The following is a 23,480-nucleotide window of genomic DNA, read 5'->3' on the forward strand; positions in this document are numbered from 1 at the left end:
TAATATGTGAGAGCCATTTACAACAATTTCGTTTAACAATTTGTTTAAGTCCAATGCTGGAGCCTATTTGCTGTTGGTGGTTTTGAAACAGGTGCAAAGGGAAAGGATGGAACGGACGTGTCGGTTCATGCCATTGCATGCACCTTGCAAACTATTTAACATTTTCTCTTGAAAGCAAGAGAATGTGTGCATTAATTTAATGAATTGTGCACGGTAGGCCTATCCATGTGCATAGCATATCAAAGGCATAGTGTTTATAGCGCATGATAAACGCGTTTGAAACTGCATGCCAATAGGCTATTAGATGTAATCTCTGGTTGTGTTGAATTCAGTCTTTATATTCATCAATTTACCTCATGAACCAGTGCAACGTATACTGAAATTTCAATGATTAATTACTGAGTCAAGGTTACTATACTACTATTACCTCCACCACTACTATTACGAGTAGTCTATCTACTACAGCAAGTAGGCTACTGCTACAACAGTGATGCCAAGCGGTCCACTAGACTTTGGGGGCTATTTCTGCCTTTACACAGATTATATTCATTCATAAACATAAGCTTGGATGCAGTGTGGATCCTGAAGGCTACCGAATACGATTATTGAACTGCATCACCCATTCAATGGAGAAACAAAGGGAAACGCCATTTTAGATGGGATGGGGGGGGGGGGGGGGGGGGGGGGGGGGGGGGGGGAATCCCCCCTCTCATATGAAAAATCTAAACGATGTTGTCCTTTATGAACCGATATTTGACCCAATGTGTGCGGACCTATTGTCTTCAAGCGCTGAGCGACGAACAAATAAACAAGTGCATAATGACCATGCATCCATGCCACTGTTGTTATCTATTATGTAACTGTATTCATATGTGCCCACTTGCACTGTAATGTTTTCGGTATAGAGATTCTCCTGGCTCTTTGTCAGCCTTCTTCATATCCATGATTACTAGAGGTATTTTTTTACGCCCGCAATAACAATGGCAAGTGCAACGTGGGAAGGAATGTCCGTTATCTTTAGCACCTATGCTTAGAGCGAACCATGCCAACACCATGACACCATATAGGCCTAGTGCATTGTCAGTTTTTATGTTACACAGTGACCAGACTTAAAAAGCACATTTATTTTCATCTAATTGATGATATAAGAGACAGACCCAGTCGAAACATGGATGCCCCATACTCACCATCTCTCGCACGCCATATGGTCCATCTCATAGTCTTGTCGTGTATCCATTCGTTTGTGTTGTCTTTCACGTCACTGTATGGTGTAATTATTTTTTATCTTAGCGAGCGGCTTGTATTCCCGGTTATTTCGGTGTAGCGATGGACAATCGGACGACTCTGGCAGGCGAGTAGCGGATACCAGTATGAGCAATGCTCTAGCTTCTGCAAAGCATGGCTGCGTTTTTTCATTTTTTTCAAAAGGGCAGGTCGTTCTGTGCATTACAATGAGATAAATCTCTCTTTCCCTCTTCCCCCTCTCTCTCTTTCTCTCTCGATCTCTCTCGTTCTCTTTCTCTCTCTATCTCTCTCGCTCTCTCTCTCTCTCGCACACACACACGCACGCACGCACTCACTCACACAAGCACACACACACACTGTTTGAAATATCACGTTTCAATATAACATGAAAGGATTTTGTTAAGTTTGTCATCTGCCCATGTTGTTCGTCGTGTTTGTACCTTTCAGGATGGTAAATATAGCCTAGCAGTGCACTAAATCATAACGGACTAGATATGTGGCATCAACGATAATCTGAACCTAGATTAGGAGTGTGCGTAATAACTGTACACCATTGAATCGTCGTCTCCGTGTGCTGGGCGCAATTTGTCATGTTTAATACCGTTTGTCCTGAGAGCTCCATTAGTACGTTATAGTTATGCCTCTGGACCGCAGCTCAATCTTACTGCATTTGTTCCTGTGAGATGGTGAGCCCTCAGACCGCACGTGATTCATTGGCCATATATAAATGTAATTTTATTTCATGACCTTAAAATAAGTTCAAATTCATATTTACAACTCCTAACGATTGTAGATGTTTAAGCATACCTTGACCCAGTTTATTGTAATGCACTTAACCTATACTTGAAGGTCTTCTAGGTAGCCTATTTTAAATAAAGGTACGTAGCCTATTTTAAATAAAGGGGGGCCTTATTCACGCAAGTGCATTTATTTACATACATACCATTCTTTATATATTTCTAAAACACTATAATGTTGTATAGGCCTGCATTTGCTGTGGATAAGCCATTCTTAGCACCATGTTACAAGCATAGATGTCATGGATATTTTGGCGCATGTAACTCTCCAGTGCAGAGTTAGGCTAACTGCTGCAGCTTTCCTAATTAGGTCAGAGGAGATAAGGTGGATGCAGCACTTACAGTACCATCTAATATGGCAATAGGATATTTCTGCTTCATAACACACCAGGTTGTTTAAAATGTCAAATATTGTAGACCCAAGGCCAGTAAAATGTGAGGGTACATTGGCGACTGTACTTCTCCAAACGCGTCATCGGTCAATGTCTGACTTGATATGAAAAACGCAGAGACATTAATCCACTAGGCCTATACCGTGCGAGCTATTCAATATCGAATTAATAATTAATTGAAGTACGTGCCACCCATGTGTTCTGTGCTACTGGTTTGTATTCCCTTCAGTTCCTGCCGAGGTCGACTCAGGGGCAAAATATCCAGTCGAAACACATCACAGTATGGATCCCCACACAGGGCCCCATGGAAAGATGATGTCACTCTAGCCTGTCTAAACTCACTAACCCCATAGGCTCAATGAAATGACCCGCGTACACAGGGAATCAAACACACACACATGCAAGGTGTTACATACAAATATATTTCACTTGACTTGATTTTAGCATCTGATATGTCGCTATAGCATGCGTGTCCTCCACTTGCTCTGAATACAGAAGCTGCTGCTTGTTCGAAATGCACCAGCCTTTAAGCAAAACACACCCTCTATTTCTCTGCTTCTTCTCCCTCGGCTCTCCCTCTGTTCTCTTGACGCCGTGGAGGCTGCAGGCCTTCTCTCCATCCATAGGACCTTTACCTCCCAGCCTGCCCTCTATATAATTGTACTATAGGCTACTACTACACTCCATTACAACGGGCCTTTAAACACACGATTGCTTTGAGAATTGAATTCTTGTTTGATGATGCCACATTAGCGGATAATGCATGCTGCTGCAAATATTAATACCATATCTGGAAGAGGCATGGAATATAATTTATTTGTTTCTACAGTTTTAGTATTGATGAATCCATATGTGAAAACACATTACTGTAGCAGCAATGGTATAGTGCAACACATAGGTTATTTAAAGCTAAATGGACAAGGCCATTCAGGCCAAGCTACATAAGGCTACATATCTGGATAGCTACAACTTTAGAAGGACATTTTAAAGCGCTTATTTTCTCTGTGAGGGGGTAGAAAGGGAAAAAAGCTATTGTTCCCCCTGAAACAATGGAAGCTGCGGGCGACATGCAGCGGTGCGAGCATTGAATGGCGAGGCTCCGGGATGTGCGCGGGTCATTGCCCGGGGTCCCCCTCCCAAAGCCCCTTTCCCAGCGCGTCACAATGAGCCTGCGCGAGGTCGGGGCTCCGTGGGGTCACAGGCCATCCCCTATTGTCCCGCACTTCAAAACAGATAAACATTTATTAATCAATGGCCGACGGAGGGTCCCCTGTTTCACAGAGAAAACAAAATCTAGAGGGGAGAGAGAGTTGGGGGGAGGGGGGGGGGATGACTACTTCCTGCAGATGCAAATTCCACCATTAGTTAGGCCAGAGGTGGGACTTGTAAAAGTTTGAAATGTTGCCCAAGTCCAACAGTCGGTGTAGAGAAATGTCTGCAGACTGGTCTGGCTATTAATCGGAGGATGGTGATATTGCCAATGCACGGTCTCTCAAGTAAGACTGAATTTTGACCTTTAGGTTATTTTTTATTTTTTTTACATTTCGTTCAATTTTAGATTGGATTGCGTTGTGAAGAATAGCCTTGGCCAAATCGGTGTGAGGCTGTGGTGCTCGGTTTAACTATTTGCTAAGGGTCAATGTTTGTGTAGCCTAGCCTAGATATCAAATGGGCCATAAGAGAAAGTGGTGCTTTTCATTGTGGCATTACCATGACTCACACGTCATTCTTCTTCTCAAATTCTACGGGATTGTTTACAAAATATTCGAAAATATTACTTGAAAAACATTGGTGTAGGTTGTGTATAACAAGTCATATGCAGCTGAAATTGGGCGCTACATATTCTGAGTGACACAAAAAGGAGCAATAGTAGCCTATGCCAGTTTAGTAATTTACAATTATTCGTTAAACATAAAAACAATAACATGAAGGGCTGAATTAAATCAAAGTCAAGTGGTTTGTCAGGCTATTGGTCATTAAATATAGACTAACTCTAAATGAAGTAACCTCTAGTTGTACTTTAATAAAATTGTATCTAGCATAGAATATTGATGAATTATTGATTATTTCAGGAAACCGTTATACATGCACGCACAGTAGGCATATACATCTTTTGAAATGTAAATACTTTACCGATTGTGGTCTATTTGTGTAACAATAGGCTCCATATAACATTAGTTTGTAGTACGCTAAAGCATGTTAATAGGTTAAAATCGAAACAAATCAAACTTGATTTAAAGTGGTTATATCAGTCTGAGAATATTCATATTCAATTTAATTGCAATTTACCTGGCATGTTCATTTTCAATTCCAGACGAAATGTGGGGACATTTTCTGTAAATTAGCAACATCCAGAAACTACTCTCTCATGTAAACAAATTAGTGTGTTGTCTGATGTAGTATGATACATAGGCGACGATAAAACAATGGAAATGTCAAATAGTCGCAGTGTAAATGCGCGGTTATTAATGCTTTTAGCATTCTCCTTATTACAGTCGATAAGCGTTATGGTTTTCTGTAAGTCGAATTTGACAACGGGGTATATGTAGCATATATGACCCTCCTCCTTCCTAGCCTATACAGACACAAAGACCCATAGGCTTCTATCCCTTAACCTTGTAGCATCAGCACCTCGCTGAAATACATGACACATACAATAGATTACCTCAAAGGTTGTAGAAGCAATGGCATGGATCTTATTAATAACACTTTGATAGGCTAATTAATATTATCAATAGCATTATCCATATTAGCATTGATTAACCACTCAGTAAGAACATTTGATTGCATCAATCCATATCATAATCGTTAGATTTCAGACACCAATCTTTCAATGACAAACTCATTGTCAATATTAGCAATATGATAATCCATATTTGCATTGATCAACCACTCAATTATATAATGGAATTTGGATTGCATTACTGTACAAATCATAATGTAAATATTTGAGACCCAGAGATGGACTTGCGATTCCTGCTGTTTGATCCGTGCTAGGAATAGGGAACAGTAGGAAGTGGGGGATGGGGTGTCTGATTATTCATGAAGATATATAAAAATAATAATACTTTCAAAATACTCATGTTTTGCTTAAGGAATACATTTCCATTTTAATAACCTTATAGTTTATATTTCAATATACTAATAAGATACACACACGTTCAAAGCTAAATTAATGAAATAAGTCCAGTGAAGCTTCATCATTCCCTTTTGCTATTCAAATAGAGGTAACAATTATTGTTCATGATTATATTGTTGTCAATGATAGCCAATATGTATATCCCATGCTCTAGCTTAGTGAGTTTTTGATTAACAGGAAGTATCAGATTGTATCTGGGAAATACTGGATAAAAACATGATCAAAAAGTCATGGTGGTCATGTTACAAGTAAATGGCAGGATAAGGTAGTGTTTCGGTGACTTCAGGCAGATTGCTGCAGTCATCAAATCAAATCAAATGTTATTTGTCACGTGCACTGAATACAACAGGTGTAGACTTTACCTTGAAATGCTTACTTACGAGCCCTTAACCAACAATGCAGTTAAAACGTAAGTAAAGATTAGCAAATATATAGAGTACATTTATATTTTAGCAGACGCTTTTATCCAGAGAGACTTACTTAGGGTATACATTTTCATACGGCCCCCCGTGGGAATCAAACCCACAACCCTGGCATTGCAAACGCCATGCTCTACCAACTGAGCTACACGGGACTCTATACGGACTCAGTCAAAGTACTAGTCAAAAGTTTGGACACATCTACTCATTCAAGGGTTTATCTTTATGTTTTACTATTTTCTACATTGTATAATAATAGTGAAGACATCAACATTAGGAAATAACACATATGGAATCATGTAGTAACCAAAAAAGTGTTAAACAAATCAAAACATATTTTATATTCTTCAAAGAAGCCACCCTTTGCCTTGATGACAGCTTTCCACACTCTTGGCATTCTCTCAATCAGCTTCACCTGGAATGCTTTTCCAACAGTCTTGAAGGAGTTCCCACATATGCTGAGCAATTGTTGCTTTTCCTTCACTCTGCGATCCAACTCATCCCAAACCATCTCAATTGGGTTGACGTTGGGGGATTGTGGAGGCCAGGTCATCTGATTCAGCACTCCATCCCTCTCCTTCTTGGTCAAATAGCCCTTACACAGCCTGTAGGTGTGTTTTGGGTCATTGTCCTGTTGAAAAACAAATGATAGTCCCACTAAGCACAAACCAGATGGGATGGCATATCGCTGCAGAATACTGTGGTAGCCATGCTGGTTAAGTGTGCCTTGAATTCTAAATAAATCACTGACAGTGTCACCAGCAAAGCACCCCCACACCATCACACCTCTTCCTCCATGCTTCACGGTGGGAACCACACATGTGGAGATCATCCGTTCACCTACTCTGCGTCTCACAAAGGCATGGCGGTTGGAACCAAAAATCTCAAATTTGGAATCATCAGAGTTCCGCCGTGTAGCTCAGTTGGTAGAGCATGGCGCTTGCAATGTCAGGGTTGTGGATTCGATTCCCACGGGGGGCCAGTATGAAAAAAAAAAAAGTATGCTCTGGATAAGACCGTCTGTAATGTCCATTGCTCGTGTTTCTTGGCCCAAGCAAGACTCTTCTTATTATTGGTGTCCTTTAGTAGTGGTTTCTTTGCAGCAATTCGACCATGAAGGCCTGATTCACGCAGTCTCCTCTGAACAGTTGATGTTGAGATGTGTCTGTTACTTGAACTCTGTGAAGCATTTATTTGGGCTGCAATTTCTGAGGCTGGTAACTCTAATGAACTTATCCTCTGCAGCAGAGGTAACTCTGGATCTTCCTTTCCTGTGGCGGTCCTCATGAGAGTCAGTTTCATCATATAGCTTGATGGTTTTTGCGACTGCACATGAAGAAACTTTAAAAGTTATTGAAATTTTCGTGATTGACTGAACTTCATGTTTTAAAGTAATGATGGACTATTGTCTATCTTTGATTATTTGAGCTGTTCTTGCCATAATATGGACTTGGTCTTTTACTAAATAGGGCTATCTTCTGTATATCAACCCTACCTTGTCACAACACAACTGATTGTCTCAAACGCATTAAGAAGGAAAGAAATTCCACAAATTAACTTTTAAGAAGCCACACCTGTTAATTGAAATGCGTTCCAAGTGACTACCTCATGAAGCTGCTTGAGAGATTGCCAAGAGTGTGCAAAGCTGTCATCAAAGCAAAGGGTGGCTACTTTGAAGAATGTCAAATATAAAATATATTTTGATTTGTTTAACACTTTTTTTGTTACTACACAATTCCATTTGTGTTATTTCATAGTTTTGATGTCTTCACTTTTATTCTACAATGTAGAAAATAGTAAAAATAAAGAAAAACCCTTGAATGAGTAGGTGTGTCCAAACTTTTGACATGTACTGTATGTATATACTGTATATTTTTTAAGGAATCTTATTGCTTGTCATGTTCAGTTCTGTAGTCATGACAGTGTGATCATTAGTATATACAATACTTCTTGAGGTTGCTCTGCCATTTGTGTTTCTGCATTTTGTACCTCCCCATAGATAGTGTTTCCCAGAGCCATATATTGATGGCTATACATATGTAGTATCTTCATTTGACCTATATTGTCACAGCAAAATGCAGCAACATGATTTGAACATTTAGTCCATAATGTTGCTTGATCGGTTGTTAGGCTATTAGCTGGCCAAAAGTATGCCACATGAAAAATGAAATACTGTTAATATAACTGTGTGTTAGTGTTGGTTTTCAGTGAATTCATGTAAATCACGAAGCTCATCTGCATTTCCTGTGGTGCATGAACATTCTCAGCAACAAAATAGTGATCAAATGAAGGTCATATATCTTTATAGCTCTGGTATTTCCCAGAAGATCATTGTAATGAATGGAGTATATATTAGTATAGAGACTATGCGAGATGGCTTGTCATGACCTGTTGTTTTAATTGTTTATCATTAGGACACATAATTAGCAGTATTCTCTCCACCAGAAATGTATGCAGGCCTCATGATCATCTGTCAATACAGTATGTAATTACATTGGTTAATATTACACTATAGTTAGCCCTACTCTAGTCTAATGCAATGTATCATTATTGTACAGTACTGGCATCCAATCTCACCAGTTGTACTCTTTTTTGTTTTGGACGATATCATTAGATGGCTTTCTTATCACAAGTGTATTTCAATGAAATCCTGATCTGAAATGTCCCCCTATATTTAGCCCAGATAGGCCTGGATGTTATCCCAGGCAGGGTAGTGTAGCACCAAACACCAAACAGTTGTTGTGTTGTTGTTGGTTGCGTGCGAGCAGAACCAGGTCATCTGCAGTACAAGCCTTCAGGCTGTGTTTCTACAGATGTAGGATCTTAATTTGAGCCAGTTTTCTACAGCATGAAAATGATCCTGCAGCAACAGGAAATGTGAATTATTATGTGGATTATAATTAATGGACCTTTTTGTAGGGGTTGACACATTTTTCGTAAGGGAAAATCAAGTCGGACATTTCTAAGTGGAAATTACAAACTTCATGAAGTTATCCTGCAACAGTGATCAAATGAAGATCCTACATCTGTAGCATCCTCTATGTCCCACCACAATCACAATCATGTATGTCCTCCATTTAGGACTGCTTTTTAATTCAAATGATTCTTAAATTACAGAGTTGAATAGTATTCAATTGTTAATGACAAATACAATAGCTTGCGCGCAAAGGCATGTGCAGATGTTTATTCTGAGAGGTAATCTATTTTAGAATTAAATAGATGTATCTGAACTATATGTATATATTTTTAAACATATCAATCCATGTACTCTAGGTTAAAAGTAATTAACGGCACCAGTGTCAGCAACCCACAATTTGTGTCATTCATTGTGTTTCAGCCAGCTGTAGTTTAGAGGGCCATTCTTAGCCTGCTCTAAAAAGCATGTCAATATAACCTCAAAGACTATTGTATAGCACCATGATACCTTCAGGGGCTGACACTCTGGAGTTGTTTAGTACATATATACACTGAACAAAAATATAAACGCAACATATAAAGTGTTGGTCCCATGTTTCATGAGCTGAAATAAAAGATCCCAGAAATGTTCCATACACACAAAAAGCTTATTTCTCAGTGAGCATTTCTCCTTTGTCAAGATAATCCATCAACCTGACAGGTGTGGCATATCAAGAAGCTGATTAAACAACATTATCATTACACAGGTCCACCTTGTGCTGGGGACAATAAAAGGCCACCCTAAAATGTGCAGTTTTGTCACACAACACAATGCCACAGATGTCTTAAGTTTTGAGGGACCATGCAATTGGCATGCTGACAGCAGGAATGTCCACCAGCGCTGTTGCCAGATAATTGAATGTTCATTTATCTACCAACGTCGTTTTAGAGAATTTGGCAGTACGTCTAACTGGCCTCACAACCGCAGACCACGTGTAACCACGTCAGCCCAGGACCTCCACATCCAGCTTCTTCACCTGCGGGATCGTCAGAGGGGGGAGGGCAGGGATGCGGAGGAGTATTTCTGTCTGTAATAAAGCCCTTTTGTGGGGAAAAACATATTCTGATTGGCTGGGCCTGGCTCCCCAGTGGGTCGGCCTGGCTCCCAAGTGGGTGGTCCTATGCCCTCCCAGGCCCACCCATGGTTGCGCCCCTGCCCAGTCATGTGAAATCCATAGATTAGGGCCTAATGAATTTTGGTAACACTTTACTTGACACCCAGTGTCAAAACACGTTATGACACTGTCATAACCATGTAATAACAGCTGAAAAACTTGTCATAACCTGTCATAATATGGTCATAACACTGTCATGACCCATATAGTTACACCTGTTGTGACATATGTGTAGCGTTATGTTATGGCTGGTTATGACACCTACATAAGAGTGTCAAAACCCACATTTATTCAAATTATTGTTTTCCCTGCCGAGAAGTTTCCTTTCGTTTGAAAGTTTGTTTCTTAAATCCTTTGTTGTTGTAATGAATTATTTGCAGTCATGTTTTTTTCATCAGATTTTAAATAACTTGTAGAAAATACACTTTGTGACACTGTCATAAAGCATTATGACCATCCTGTGTCACTTTGCTTGGACTAAGAAAATAAATTGTATGACACTGTCAAGAAGCATTATGACCATATAAACCAGATAGGCCCATCACGTACAAGCCCTTATATCAGTCATCAGTCAAAAAGAGGCTGTCTTGTCCTGCTCCTGAAATCTGCTCCTGCATTCATCCCAGTCATCAGCAACAGAGCATTGGGGTAGGTGCATGTCTGACATCAATGTGTGCGCAATGTACTTGCATGTTCTGAGGCCAAAAGGGGGAGGTGTGCAACTCAATATTAGGAATGTGTTCATAATGTTTGCTATACTCATTGTACACCATAGCATTGTCAATTGGCTGAACTATTATTTTATAAATTCATAAAGCAGTAATTTAAATATTGTTTATAGGCTACATAGACGATGTAGTGCAGACAGATCCATTTGTTACATCATTAGTCTAGTCAAATGCTTTATACATTTGGAATCATAAGGAAGTGCTGTTCAAGATACCCCACCAAATACTAATCATTTTACATTTAAGTCATTTAGCAGACGCTCTTGTCCAGAGCGACTTACAGTTAGTGAGTGCATACATTCTTTTTTATACTGGCCCCCCGTGGGAATCAAACCCACAACCCTGGCGTTGCAAACGCCATGCTCTACCAACTGAGCTACATCCCTGCTGGCCATTCCCTCCCCTACCCTGGACGACGCTGGGCCAATTGTGCGCCGCTCCATGGGTCTCACGGTCACGGCCAGCTACAACAGAGCCTGGATTCGAACCAGGATCTCTAATGGCACAGCTAGCACTGCGATGCAGTGCCTTAGACCACTGCGCCACTCGGGAGAGAATCACTGTAATCACTCTGATAACATTTCACTAGCATAACGTAAATGGATATGAAAATACAAAAAACTGCCTAGAGTAGTCATAAATAGCAAGGTTTCTATTTCACCCTGAAATCAATCATTTTCTCCACTATTTATCTGAGAGAGAGATTTAGAGAGACCCAGCCCAGGGCCTGGCGTTTGGGACCTTCTCCTCCTCTGACATCACTGGGGGGTCAAACGTGCATGTAAGGGCACTTGGTCCCCCACCTTCTCCTCCTCCTCCTTCTCCTCCTCCTCCTCCTCCTCCTCCTCCTCCTCCTCCTCCTCCTCCTCTCTCTCTTTGTGAAGCTAAATGTCAGCTGAACCAGGAGAAACCCTGCTCCATTCTAATGCTGATGTGGAGAGATGATCACATTTGACTCCCTAAGCCATGTTTCTCTTTAGTAGGGCAATTAAAGCCAGAAGAGAGGGAAATGAAATGTTACACATACATTAACTCTTCTGGTGTCATACAGTAGTTGTAGAGATGTAAAACATTTAACTGTATATGCTGTAATAGTAGTCTCAGTGTTGTGTATATCTCCCCCCATCTGTTCTTTACCTGTTCTTTACCTAGCACAGTATAAATTACAGCATGCCATACAGGAGGTTTCTACACTATATAGTTCAGCTATATGTAATATCACCTTCCTGCAGCTCTTCAGAATGCAGCCATCAGCCACACACTCCTCTTGTTGTTCAAACACAGTTAATTAATTTAATTAAACAAATGGATGAATTCATCGTGCACCCAGGTGCTCGTATGTGAGGTAATTCTTTGTGCTCTAATAACGATTGTATTTTCAGGCTCCAGCACTCCATTGGATAAACACAGATGCAGTTTTTAGCAACACCAGAGTCATTGGTTTTGCGCTCATTACAAGTACTGAAATCTTTTTAATTATTGTTGAGTAGTGTGCTTTGAAAGTATTTAATATCACATACTTATTCAATTGATAGTACAGTTTGACCCCAGTATAATGTAGCGTTAATGTTCTTCTAAGAGGTGGTGTGTATAAAAAATGCCCATCTGAAACAAAGTATTTACATGAGTTATTACACCATATTCTGGTTTAATAATACTGCTGGAAAGTTATGCAGATTAGACATTTGCATGATCATCTTGCAATACTCTAACAACTCAAACTACCACAGTTCAAGACCTAGAACTTCCACTATCTGTCTATTAGTGTCTATTGAAGCCCAATTAGTGAGGCTGATGTGTGTGTGTGTGTGTGTGTTCGCACGTGCGTTCCCGTCTGTAAGTAGATTTCGCCCATATACCCCCAAGGGTTGTGAAATGGGGGTCAACGGGTCTGTTATTGTTTTTCTATGCCTCTTTATCCCAGCTCTTCTCTGTGATGTCAGCTGTGAAGTAACACAGAGAGAGAGAGATAGAGTCGGAGCTCCCAAAAAAACCCACAAAGGAAATACCTGTTATTAGGATCTATCTCTGTGTGTGTGTCTACTCGCAATAGATAGTCTCTGTACAATAGGGCTGTGATTGTTCCAGTGAGTATGGAGGGGTGTGTTGCTTTGCATACCCATGCAAAATATGTAAAGAGGAAAATATCAGTTATCCCCCACATCTTTTGAAATGAAATGCTGCCACAGGACATGCTTCAAGCTTATGCAAAGAAAATGAATTCAGTTGAAAGTGGTATAAGTTAGAATGATGATTGACTCCAAATTTGTGTTCAGCTCTGAACATAATGCGATGACATTCTTTATGGAGTAGTGTTGGTAAATTATGTAAAATGTTTTCTAATATAGAATATGCTATTATGTCCCATCATTTCTTAAGATCTGATACATAAATATGTAGTTATTCAATACTGTTTGGTTTATATCAGCTAAACAGATATGCCACTACTTATCATATAGACAAACCTATACCTTTTTAACTGAATACCATATTTGACTAATATGAATGTGTATCAATATGCACTGAAATTCTCAATGCAAATTTATTTGTGAAGGCATTAACCGCTATTGCATGTAACTGCATTTCTACTGCATACAATTCCTTGACTGAAACTAGGGGTCCGCCATAAGGAGGGGAGAGGAATGATATACTGCTGCTGGCTGCAATGTGATCATTGCACCAAAGCAAAGCCATACATTTATTTTGATATCATTTTATTAATGCAGCGAGTAATGGATGACAATATGTTTTACACTGATTACTATCCCTCTCTGACTGCAGTGTCCTACTTGCCTTCCCCATCCCCTCCCTCTCCTTCCCCATCCCATCCCTCCCCTTCCCAATCCTCATACGCATCCCCATCCCTTCTCCCACCCCTTCCCATTACCCTTCCCCATCCCAATCCTATCCCATTCCTTCCCCATCTCCATCCCTTCCCTTGCCCAACCCTTCCCTATCCCTTCCCTACCCTTCTCAATCCCTTCCCATCCCTTCCCTTCCCCATCCCCATACCTTCCCATCCCTTCCCATCCCCATCCCTTACCCTTCCCTTCCCCACATCTTCCCCTCCCTTCCCCATTACATCTCCTACCCCTTCCCTTCCCTTCCCTTCCCTTCCCTTCCCTTCCCTTCCCTTCCCTTCCCTTCCCTTCCCTTCCCTTCCCTTCCCTTCCCTTCCCTTCCCTTCCCTTCCCTTCCCTTCCCTTCCCTTCCCTTCCCTTCCCTTCCCTTCCCTTCCCTTCCCTTCCCTTCCCTTCCCTTCCCTTCCCTTCCCTTCCCTTCCCCATCTCCTTCATCATCTCCTTCCCAATCTACTTCCCCATCGCCTTCCCCATCCCATCCCCATCACCTGACTATCGGAATGAAAATATGTGCCTTGAGTTAATGCTGATTGCAGCAGCTGCCAACACATGAATCTCCATGGCAACAATAAGGGGTTGCCAGGCAACCCTGTTCTTTTTGGGACACTGAAAGTGCCCAAAGGCTTACTAAAAAAATATATAATGGGGTATATAATACTCCATCAATGCCTCAGCCTCGCTCATGTTATATAGCCAGCAAACGGCAAACAATGGAAGACACTGGCAGACACACATTTGTACCAATTGGAATGAGTGAAATTGTTTATTGTGTGGTACCTTGGCATCGGTGGAATTTCTAAACTACTACATCAAATAAATATGCCATTCATGAGAGCAAAAATACATTCTAGACAAACGAGACAGTGCTTTTATAAGGGAGTGGATTGTGGAATCAGGGCTCAGTGAGCTGCCTGCCTAGCCACTGCAGATAGATACAGTAGCGGTGGGTTTTTTAGACTCTAATAACAGGGCAAGGCAAATTGTCGTCCATCTTGGCTCCCGCAGCATAGCACCCTTCTCCCTGCAGCTCCCTCAGGTTCAGACCCAGGTGGCATGCACACACGCTGTGGAACAAAGCATTCCATCAGCGCCAAGTGACATCACTGCAGTCAGCTCAGCTGTTTCTGCCCAGTCTATAAATAGTGTGGCAGAAAGAGAGAGGGTGAGAGAGGGAGCGAGAGAGAGAGAGGGGGAGAGCGAGAGAGAGAGTGTGTATTTGTATTTGTATTTATTAAGGATCCCCATTAGCTGCTGCCAAGGCAGCAGCTACTCTTCCTGGGGTCCTGCAACATTAAGGCAGTTATATACAATTTCAAATATTATATGACATTATATTTCATAACACTTTAACCAATACATTTAGTGTGTTCCCTCAGGCCACTACTCCACTATCACATATTTACAATACAACATCCATGCGTACGTGTGTGTAGAGTGAGTGTCTATATGTGTGTGTGTGTATGTACCTGTGTGTGTGTCTCTTCACAGTCCCCTTCCATAAGGTGTATTTTTTACCTGTTTTTTAAATCTGATTCTACTGCTTGCATCAGTTACCTGATGTGGAATAGAGTTCCATGTAGTCATGGCTCTATGTAGTACTGTGCACCTCAATAGTCCATTCTGGACTTGGGGACTGTGAAGAGACCTCTGGTGGCATGTCTTGTGGGGTATGCATGGGTGTCCGAGCTGTGTGCCAGTATTCCAAACAGACAGCTCGGTACATTCAGCTCGTTTACACCTCACACAAAAACAAGCAGTGATGAAGTCAATCTCTCTTCCACTCTGAGCCAGGAGAGACTGAGATGCATGTCATCAATGTTAGCTCTCTGTGTACTTTTAAGGGCCAGCCATGCTGCCCTGTTCTGAGGCAACTGCAATTTTCTCAAGTCCCTCTTTGTGGCACCTGAACAGTAGTCTAGGTGCGACAAAACTAGGGCCTGTAGGACCTGCCTTGTTGATAGTGTTGTTAAGAAGGCAGAGCAGCGCTTAATTATGGGCATACTTCTCCCCATCTTAGCTACTGTTGTATAAATATGCTTTGACCATGACAGTCTACAATCCAGGGTTAATCCAAGCAGTTTAGTCACCTCAACTTGCTCAATTTCCACATTGTTCATTACGAGATGTAGTTGAGGTTTGGGATTTAGTGAATGATTTGACACAAATACAATGCTTTTAGTTTTGGAAATATTCAGGACTAACTTATTCCTTGCCACCCATTCTGAAACTAACTGCAGCTCTTTGTTAAGTGTTGCAGTTATTTCAGTTGCTGTAGTAGCTGACGTGTATAGTGTTGAGTCATCCGCATACATAGACACACAGGCTTTACTCAAAGCCAGTGGCATGTCGTTAGTAAAGATGGGAAAAAGTAACGGGCCTAGACAGCTACCCTGGGGAATTCCTGATTCTACCTGGATTATGTTGGAGAGGCTTCCATTAAAGAACACCCTCTGTGTTCTGTTAGACAAGTAACTCTTTATCCACATAATAGCAGGGGGTGTAAAGCCATAACACATACGTTTTTCCAGCAGCAGACTATGATCGATAATGTCAAAAGCCGCACTGAAGTCTAACAAAACAGCCCCCACAATCTTTTTATTATCAATTTCTCTCAGCCAATCATCAGTCATTTGTGTAAGTGCTGTGCTTGTTGAATGACTTTTTCTATAAGCATGCTGAAAGTTTGTTGTCAATTTGTTTACAGTAAAATAGCATTGTATCTGGTCAAACACAATTTTTTCCAATAGTTTACTAAGGGTTGATAACAGGCTAATTGGTTGACTGTTTGAGCCAGTAAAGGGGGCATTACTATTCTTAGGTAGCAGAATGACTTTTGCTTCCCTCCAAGCCTGGGGGCACACACATTCTAGCAGGCTTAAATTGAAAATATGGCAAATAGGAGTGGCAATATCGTCCGCTATTATCCTCAGCAATTTTCCATCCAAGTTGTCAGACCCCGGTGGCTTGTCATTGTTAATAGACAACAATAATTTGTTCACCTCTTCCACACTCACTTTACGGAATTCAAAAATACAATGCTTGTCTTTCATAATTTGGTCAGATATACTTGGATGTGTAGTGTCAGCAATTCTTGCTGGCATGTCATGCCTAAGTTTGCTAATCTTGCCAATGAAAAAAGTATTAAAGTAGTTGGCAATATCAGTTGGTTTTGTGATGAATGAGCCATCTGATTCAATGAATGATGGAGCTGAGTTTGCCTTTTTCCCAAAATGTCATTTAAGGTGCTCCAAAGCTTTTTACTATCATTCTTTATGTCATTTAACGTTGTTTCATAGTGTTGTTTCTTCTTCTTTTTATTCAGTTTAGTCACATGATTTCTCAATGAGCAATACGTTTGCCAATCGGTTGTGCAGCCAGACCTATTTGCCATTTCTTTTGCCTCATCCCTCTCAACCATACAATTGTTCAATTCCTCCTCAATCCACAGGGATTTAACAGTTTTTACAGTCATTTTCTTAATGGGTGCATGCTTATTAGTAACTGGAATAAGCAATTTCATAAATGTGTCAATTGCAGTGTCTGTTTGCTCCTCATTAAACACCACAGACCAACATATATTCTTTACATCAACAACATAGGAATCACTACAAAACTTATTGTATGACCTCTTATACACAAAATTAGGCCCAGCCTTTGGAACGTTGGTTTTCCTAGATATGGCTACTATGTTGTGATCACTACATCCAATGGATTTGGATACTGCTTTCAAACAAATCTCTGCAGCATTAGTAAAGATATGATCAATACATGTTGATGATTTAATTCCTGTACTGTTTGTAACCACCCTGGTAGGTTGACTGATAACCTGAACCAGGTTGCAGGCTCTGGTTACAGTTTGAAGATTTCTCTTGAGTGGGCAGCCTGATGACAGCCAGTCAATATTTAAATCACCCAGAAAGTATACCTCTCTATTGATATCACATACATTATCAAGCATTTCACACATGTTATCCAGATACTGACTGTTAGCACTTGGTGGTCTATAGCAGCTTCCCACCATAATTGGCTTTAGGTGAGGCAGATGAACCTGTAGCCATATTACTTCAACAGTATTTAACATGAGATCCTCTCTAATCTTCACAGGAATGTGGTTCTGTATATAAACAGTAACACCTCCACCATTGGCATTTCATCTTTTCTGTAAATGTTATAACCTTGTATTGCTACCACTGTATCATCAAAGGTATTATCTAAGTGAATTTCAGAGATAGTCAGAATATGAATGTCATCTGTTACTAGCAAATTATTGATTTCATTAACCTTGTTTCTTAAGCTACATTAACTGCCTATGCTGAAAATATTTAACTCCCTGACCCCATCAATGCCTTGCAAGATGCTGGACAGTTTTTTCCTGTGTTTAGGAGATGTAGGGATGTAGCTATGTGCACCAATCATGAGTGTGTTTTGTGTGTGTACTGTATTTACAGTGGGGAGAACAAGTATTTGATACACTGCCGATTTTGCAGGTTTTCCTACTTACAAAGCATGTAGAGGTCTGTAATTTTTTATCATAGGTACACTTCACCTGTGAGAGACAGAATCTAAAACAAAAATCCAGAAAATCACATTGTATGATTTGTAAGTAATTAATTTGCATTTTATTGCATGACATAAGTATTTGATCACCTACCAACCAGTAAGAATTCTGGCTCTCACAGACCTGTTCGTTTTTCTTCAAGGAGCCCTCCTGTTCTCCACTCAATACCTGTATTAACTGCACCTGTTTGAACTCGTTACCTGTATAAAAGACACCTGTCCACACACTCCATAAAACAGACTCCAACCTCTCCACAATGGCCAAGACCAGAGAGCTGTGTAAGGACATCAGGGATAAAATTGTAGACCTGCACAAGGCTGGGATGGGCTACAAGACAATAGGCAAGCAGCTTGGTGAGAAGGCAACAACTGTTGGTGCAATTATTAGAAAATGGAAGAAGTTCAAGATGACGGTCAATCACCTTCGGTCTGGGGCTCCATGCAAGATCTCACCTCATGGGGCATCAATGATCATGAGGAAGGTGAGGGATCAGCCCAGAACTACACGGCAGGACCTGGTCAATGACCTGAAGAGAGCTGGGACCACAGTCTCAAAGAAAACCATTAGTAACACACTACGCCATCATGGATTAAAATCCTGCAGCGCACGCAAGGGCCCCCTGCTCAAGCCAGCGCATGTCCAGGCCCGTCTGAAGTTTGCCAATGACCATCTGGATGATCCAGAGGAGGAATGGGAGAAAGTAATGTGGTCTGATGAGACAAAAATAGAGCTTTTTGGTCTAAACTCCACTCGCAGTGTTTGGAGGAAGAAGAAGGATGAGTACAACCCAAAGAACACAATCCCAACCGTGAAGCATGGAGGTGGAAACATCATTCTTTGGGGATGCTTTTCTGCAAAGGGGACAGGACGACTGCACCATATTAAGGGGAGGATGGATGGGGCCATGTATCGCGAGATCTTGGCCAACAACCTCCTTCCCTCAATAAGAGCATTGAAGATGGGTCGTGGCTGGGTCTTCTAACATGACAACGACCCGAAACACACAGCCAGGGCAACTAAGGAGTGGCTCCGTAAGAAGCATCTCAAGGTCCTGGAGTGGCCTAGCCAGTCTCCAGACCTGAACCCAATAGAAAATCTTTGGAGGGAGCTAAAAGTCCGTATTGCCCAGTGACAGCCCCGAAACCTGAAGGATCTGGAGAAGGTCTGTATGGAGGAGTGGGCCAAAATCCCTGGTGCAGTGTGTGCAAACCTGGTCAAGACCTACAGGAAACGTATGATCTCTGTAATTGCAAACAAAGGTTTTTGCACCAAATATGAAGTTCTGCTTTTCTGATGTATCAAATACTTATGTCATGCAATAAAATGCAAAATAATTACTTAAAAATCATATAATGTGATTTTCTGGATTTTTGTTTTAGATTCTGTCTCTCACAGTTGAAGTGTACCTATGATAAAAATTACAGACCTCTACATGCTTTGTAAGTAGGAAAACCTGCAAAATTGGCAGTGTATCAAATACTTGTTCTCCCCACTGTATATATACACTACCATTCAAAAGTTTGGGGTCACTTAGAAATGTCCTTGTTTTTGAAAGAAAAGCAGAATATCTACATAGGCGTACAGAGGCCCATTATCAGCAACCATCAGTCATGTGTTCCAATGGCACATTGTGTTTGCTAATCCAAGTTTATCATTTTAAAAGGCTAATTGATCATTAGAAAACCCTTTTGCAATTATGTTAGCACAGCTGAAAACTGTTGTGCTGATTAAAGAAGCAATAAAACTGGCCTTCTTGAGACTAGTTGAGTATCTGGAGCATTAGCAATTGTGGGTTCGATTACAGGCTCAAAATGACCATAAACAAATAACTTTCTTCTGAAACTCGTCAGTCTATTCTTGTTTTGAGAAATGAAGGCTATTCCATGCGAGAAATTGCCAAGAAACTGACGATCTCGTACAATGCTGTGTACTACTCCCTTCACAAAACAGCGCAAACTGGCTCTAACCAGAATAGAAAGAGGAGTGGGAGGCCCCAGTGCACAACTGAACAAGAGGACAAATACATTAGAATGTCTAGTTTGAGAAACAGGCGCCTCACAGGTCCTCAATTGGCAGCTTCATTAAATAGTACCCGCAAAACACCAGTCTCAACGTCAACAGTGAAGAGGCGACTCCGGGATGTTGACCTTCTAGGCCATATCTCAGACTGCCAATCTTAATCTTTTATTTTTATTGGCCAGTCTGAGATATGTCTTTTTCTTTGCAGTTTTCAGCTGTGCTAACATAATTGCAAAAGGGTTTTCTAATGATCAATTAGCCTTTTAAAATGATAAACTTGGATTAGCAAACACAACATGCCATTGGAACACAGGACTGATGGTTGCTGATAATGGGCCTCTGTACGCCTATGTAGATATTCCATTAAAAATCAGCCGTTTCCAGCTACAATAGCCATTTACAACATTAACAGTGTCTACACTGTATTTCTGATCATTTTGATGTTATTTTAATGGACAAAAAAATTGCTTTTCTTTCGAAAACAAGGACATCTCTAAGTGACCCCAAACCTTTGAACGGTAGTGTATGTATGTCTTTTGGATTAGTTCACAGGTTTAGGACATAGTGCTGTAGATTGTGGTATAAATATTAGGTATGTGAGGAGAACACTAAGAATCATGCAAATAAAATAAGACATTTTTTAACATAAGATGTTCCCTATCTTGTTATGAAAATAAATAAGTAAAGGCTTAGATTTTGTATTGTGCTGTTGTCTTGTTTGGCTTGTGTTTGTGTGCTATTGTACAACAATGATGTTTAGCCTTGCAACGATACAGGTTATGATATTGTACAGCAGGGATGTTTAGCATTGCAACGATACAGGTTATGATATTGTACAGCAGGGATGTTTAGCCTTACAACAATACAGGTTATGATATTGTACCACAGGGATGTTTAGCCTTGCAACGATACAGGTTATGATATTGTACAGCAGTGATGTTTAACCTTGCGATGATACAGATTATGATATTGTACAGCAGTGATGTTTAGCTTTAAAACAATACAGATTCTGAGTATATAACAACATGTATTACAGTAGTATGCACATTATGTTTCATATGAATATATGAACCAAATGTGATTAGAGTAATGCAAAACTATTAACACTCACAGAAGAAGAAAAATACAGGGAAGGAAATGTGTTATAATTTATTCCATATTGAACCACACAATTGTACATCTCTGGAAAAATTATAGTACCTCTGCTAATTTGATTTGGTTTCAAAAGAGCTGCACTCATGCAGCTGTGATACACATATTTCTATGAATAGCACAGACGAGCAAAGGCGACCATAGGACTTCAAGATGATGGCCGACTTCCCAGGATGCCTTGCAAGATTCCCATTAAAGTGGTGCACCTGGTTTGTGGCTGATAACAGCCTGGTGTGTGTCACAGACAGCAGTCCTCCACAGAACCTGTCTATTGATCATTCAGAGGAAAGTCATTGCAGGTCCTACACCCTTAGAAAAAAGGGTTCCAAAGGGGTTCTGCGGCTGTCCCCACAGGAGAACCCTTTTACGTTCCAGGTAGAACCCTTTTTAATTCCAGGTAGAACTATTTGGGGTTCTATGTAGAACCCTCTGTGGAAATGGTTCTACATGGAACCCAAAATTGTTCTTCCTGGAACCAAAAGGGGTTCTTCAAAAGGTTATCCTATGGGGACAGCCGAATAACCCTTTTGGTTCTAGATAGCACCTTTTTTTCTAAGAGTGTAACTAACTGTTGTATTATAGGCAGGGTGAAAATAAATTAATGTTTAAAATGTATTTCTAAATATGAGGTACCAAGGCAAACAATGGGAGGTTGTCTAAGCATGGGAGCATAGGAGGAGGGAAATTGTTCTACACTCTTAGAAAAAGGGTTCCAAAAAGGTTCTTCAGCTGTCCCCATAGGAGAACCCTTTTTGGTTCCAGGTAGAACCTTTTGTGGTTTCAGGTAGAACCCTTTTGTGTTCCATGTAGAACACTGTGAAAAGGGTTCTACCTGGAACCAAAAGGGTTTTGCCTGGAACCAAAACTAATTATTCAAGGGGTTCTCCTATGGGGACAGCCAAATAACCCTTTTAGGTTGTAGATAGAACCTTTCTTTCTAAGACTATATCTGACACAGAAGCGGGTTGGAAGGAGAGGAGCGTTTAACTGACCCATGCATGTGCAGTAGTAGTAAGGAAAACAAGGATTAACCAACACATTGGGATGGCTAGGAATGAAAAAAGGAATGGGTTAATGGACACATTTAGATGGGTATAGGTGATAGGGAGGCAGAAGTTATACAATGTCTCTAAGAGAAGTTAGAGAAGCAGGAAGATAGGATGGGTGTAGGAGAGGGGCTTTAGTGGACAGGGAGGAAAGGAAGAGGTTAAATTTATATAACTCCTACTGCCTGTTATATATGGTCCTTATAGTCGCCTGAGCTGGGCCTGGAAACACCTAGCAGGTCCTTATCGTGGCCAGATCCTGGTAACACCTACCATGTCCTTTTTGCAGCCTGGGCCTGGTAACACCTACCATGTCCTTTTTGCGGCCTGGGCCTGGTAACACCTACCATGTCCTTATAGCGGCCTGGGCCTGGTAACACCTACCATGTCCTTTTGCGGCCTGGGCATGGTAACACCTACCATGTCCTTATTGCGTCCTGGGCCTGGTAACACCTACCATGTCCTTATAGCGGCCTGGGCCTGTGTCACGAATTCCGCCGAGGCAGCTCCTCCTTCTTGTTCGGGCAGGCTTCGGCGTTCGTCGTCCCCGGAGTACTAGCTGCTACCGTTTGATGTTCTCTATGTTTGTTTGGTTTTGTCTTGTTGGTGCACCTGTCTCGTATTATGTATAGATTATGTCACCTAGTAGTTTCCTTTGGTTTTGTTTGCAGTTGTGTGTTGTTGTACGCCTGTCCGTGTGGTGTATCGTTATTGTGTTCTCAAGTATTCAGTATTTTACGCACTGTTAGCATGATCGCTCGCCTCCTGTGTTAGAGGCACATTATTTTTGGTTATTGCCTTTTGACCATTAAAGTCGTTGCGACTAAGCTTCTGTGTCCTGCGCCTGACTCCAACACCACATCCACATCAGCCTTGACAGCCTGGTAGCACCTACCATGTCCTTATAGCGGCCTGGGCCTGGTAACACCTACCATGTCCTTATTGCGTCCTGGGCCTGGTACACCTACCATGTCCTTATAGCGGCCTGGGCCTGGTAACACCTACCATGTCCTTATTGCGTCCTGGGCCTGGTAACACCTACCATGTCCTAATA

Source organism: Coregonus lavaretus, assembly GCF_964263955.1.
Source record: "Coregonus lavaretus genome assembly, chromosome: 34".
Lineage (NCBI taxonomy): Eukaryota > Metazoa > Chordata > Actinopteri > Salmoniformes > Salmonidae > Coregonus > Coregonus lavaretus.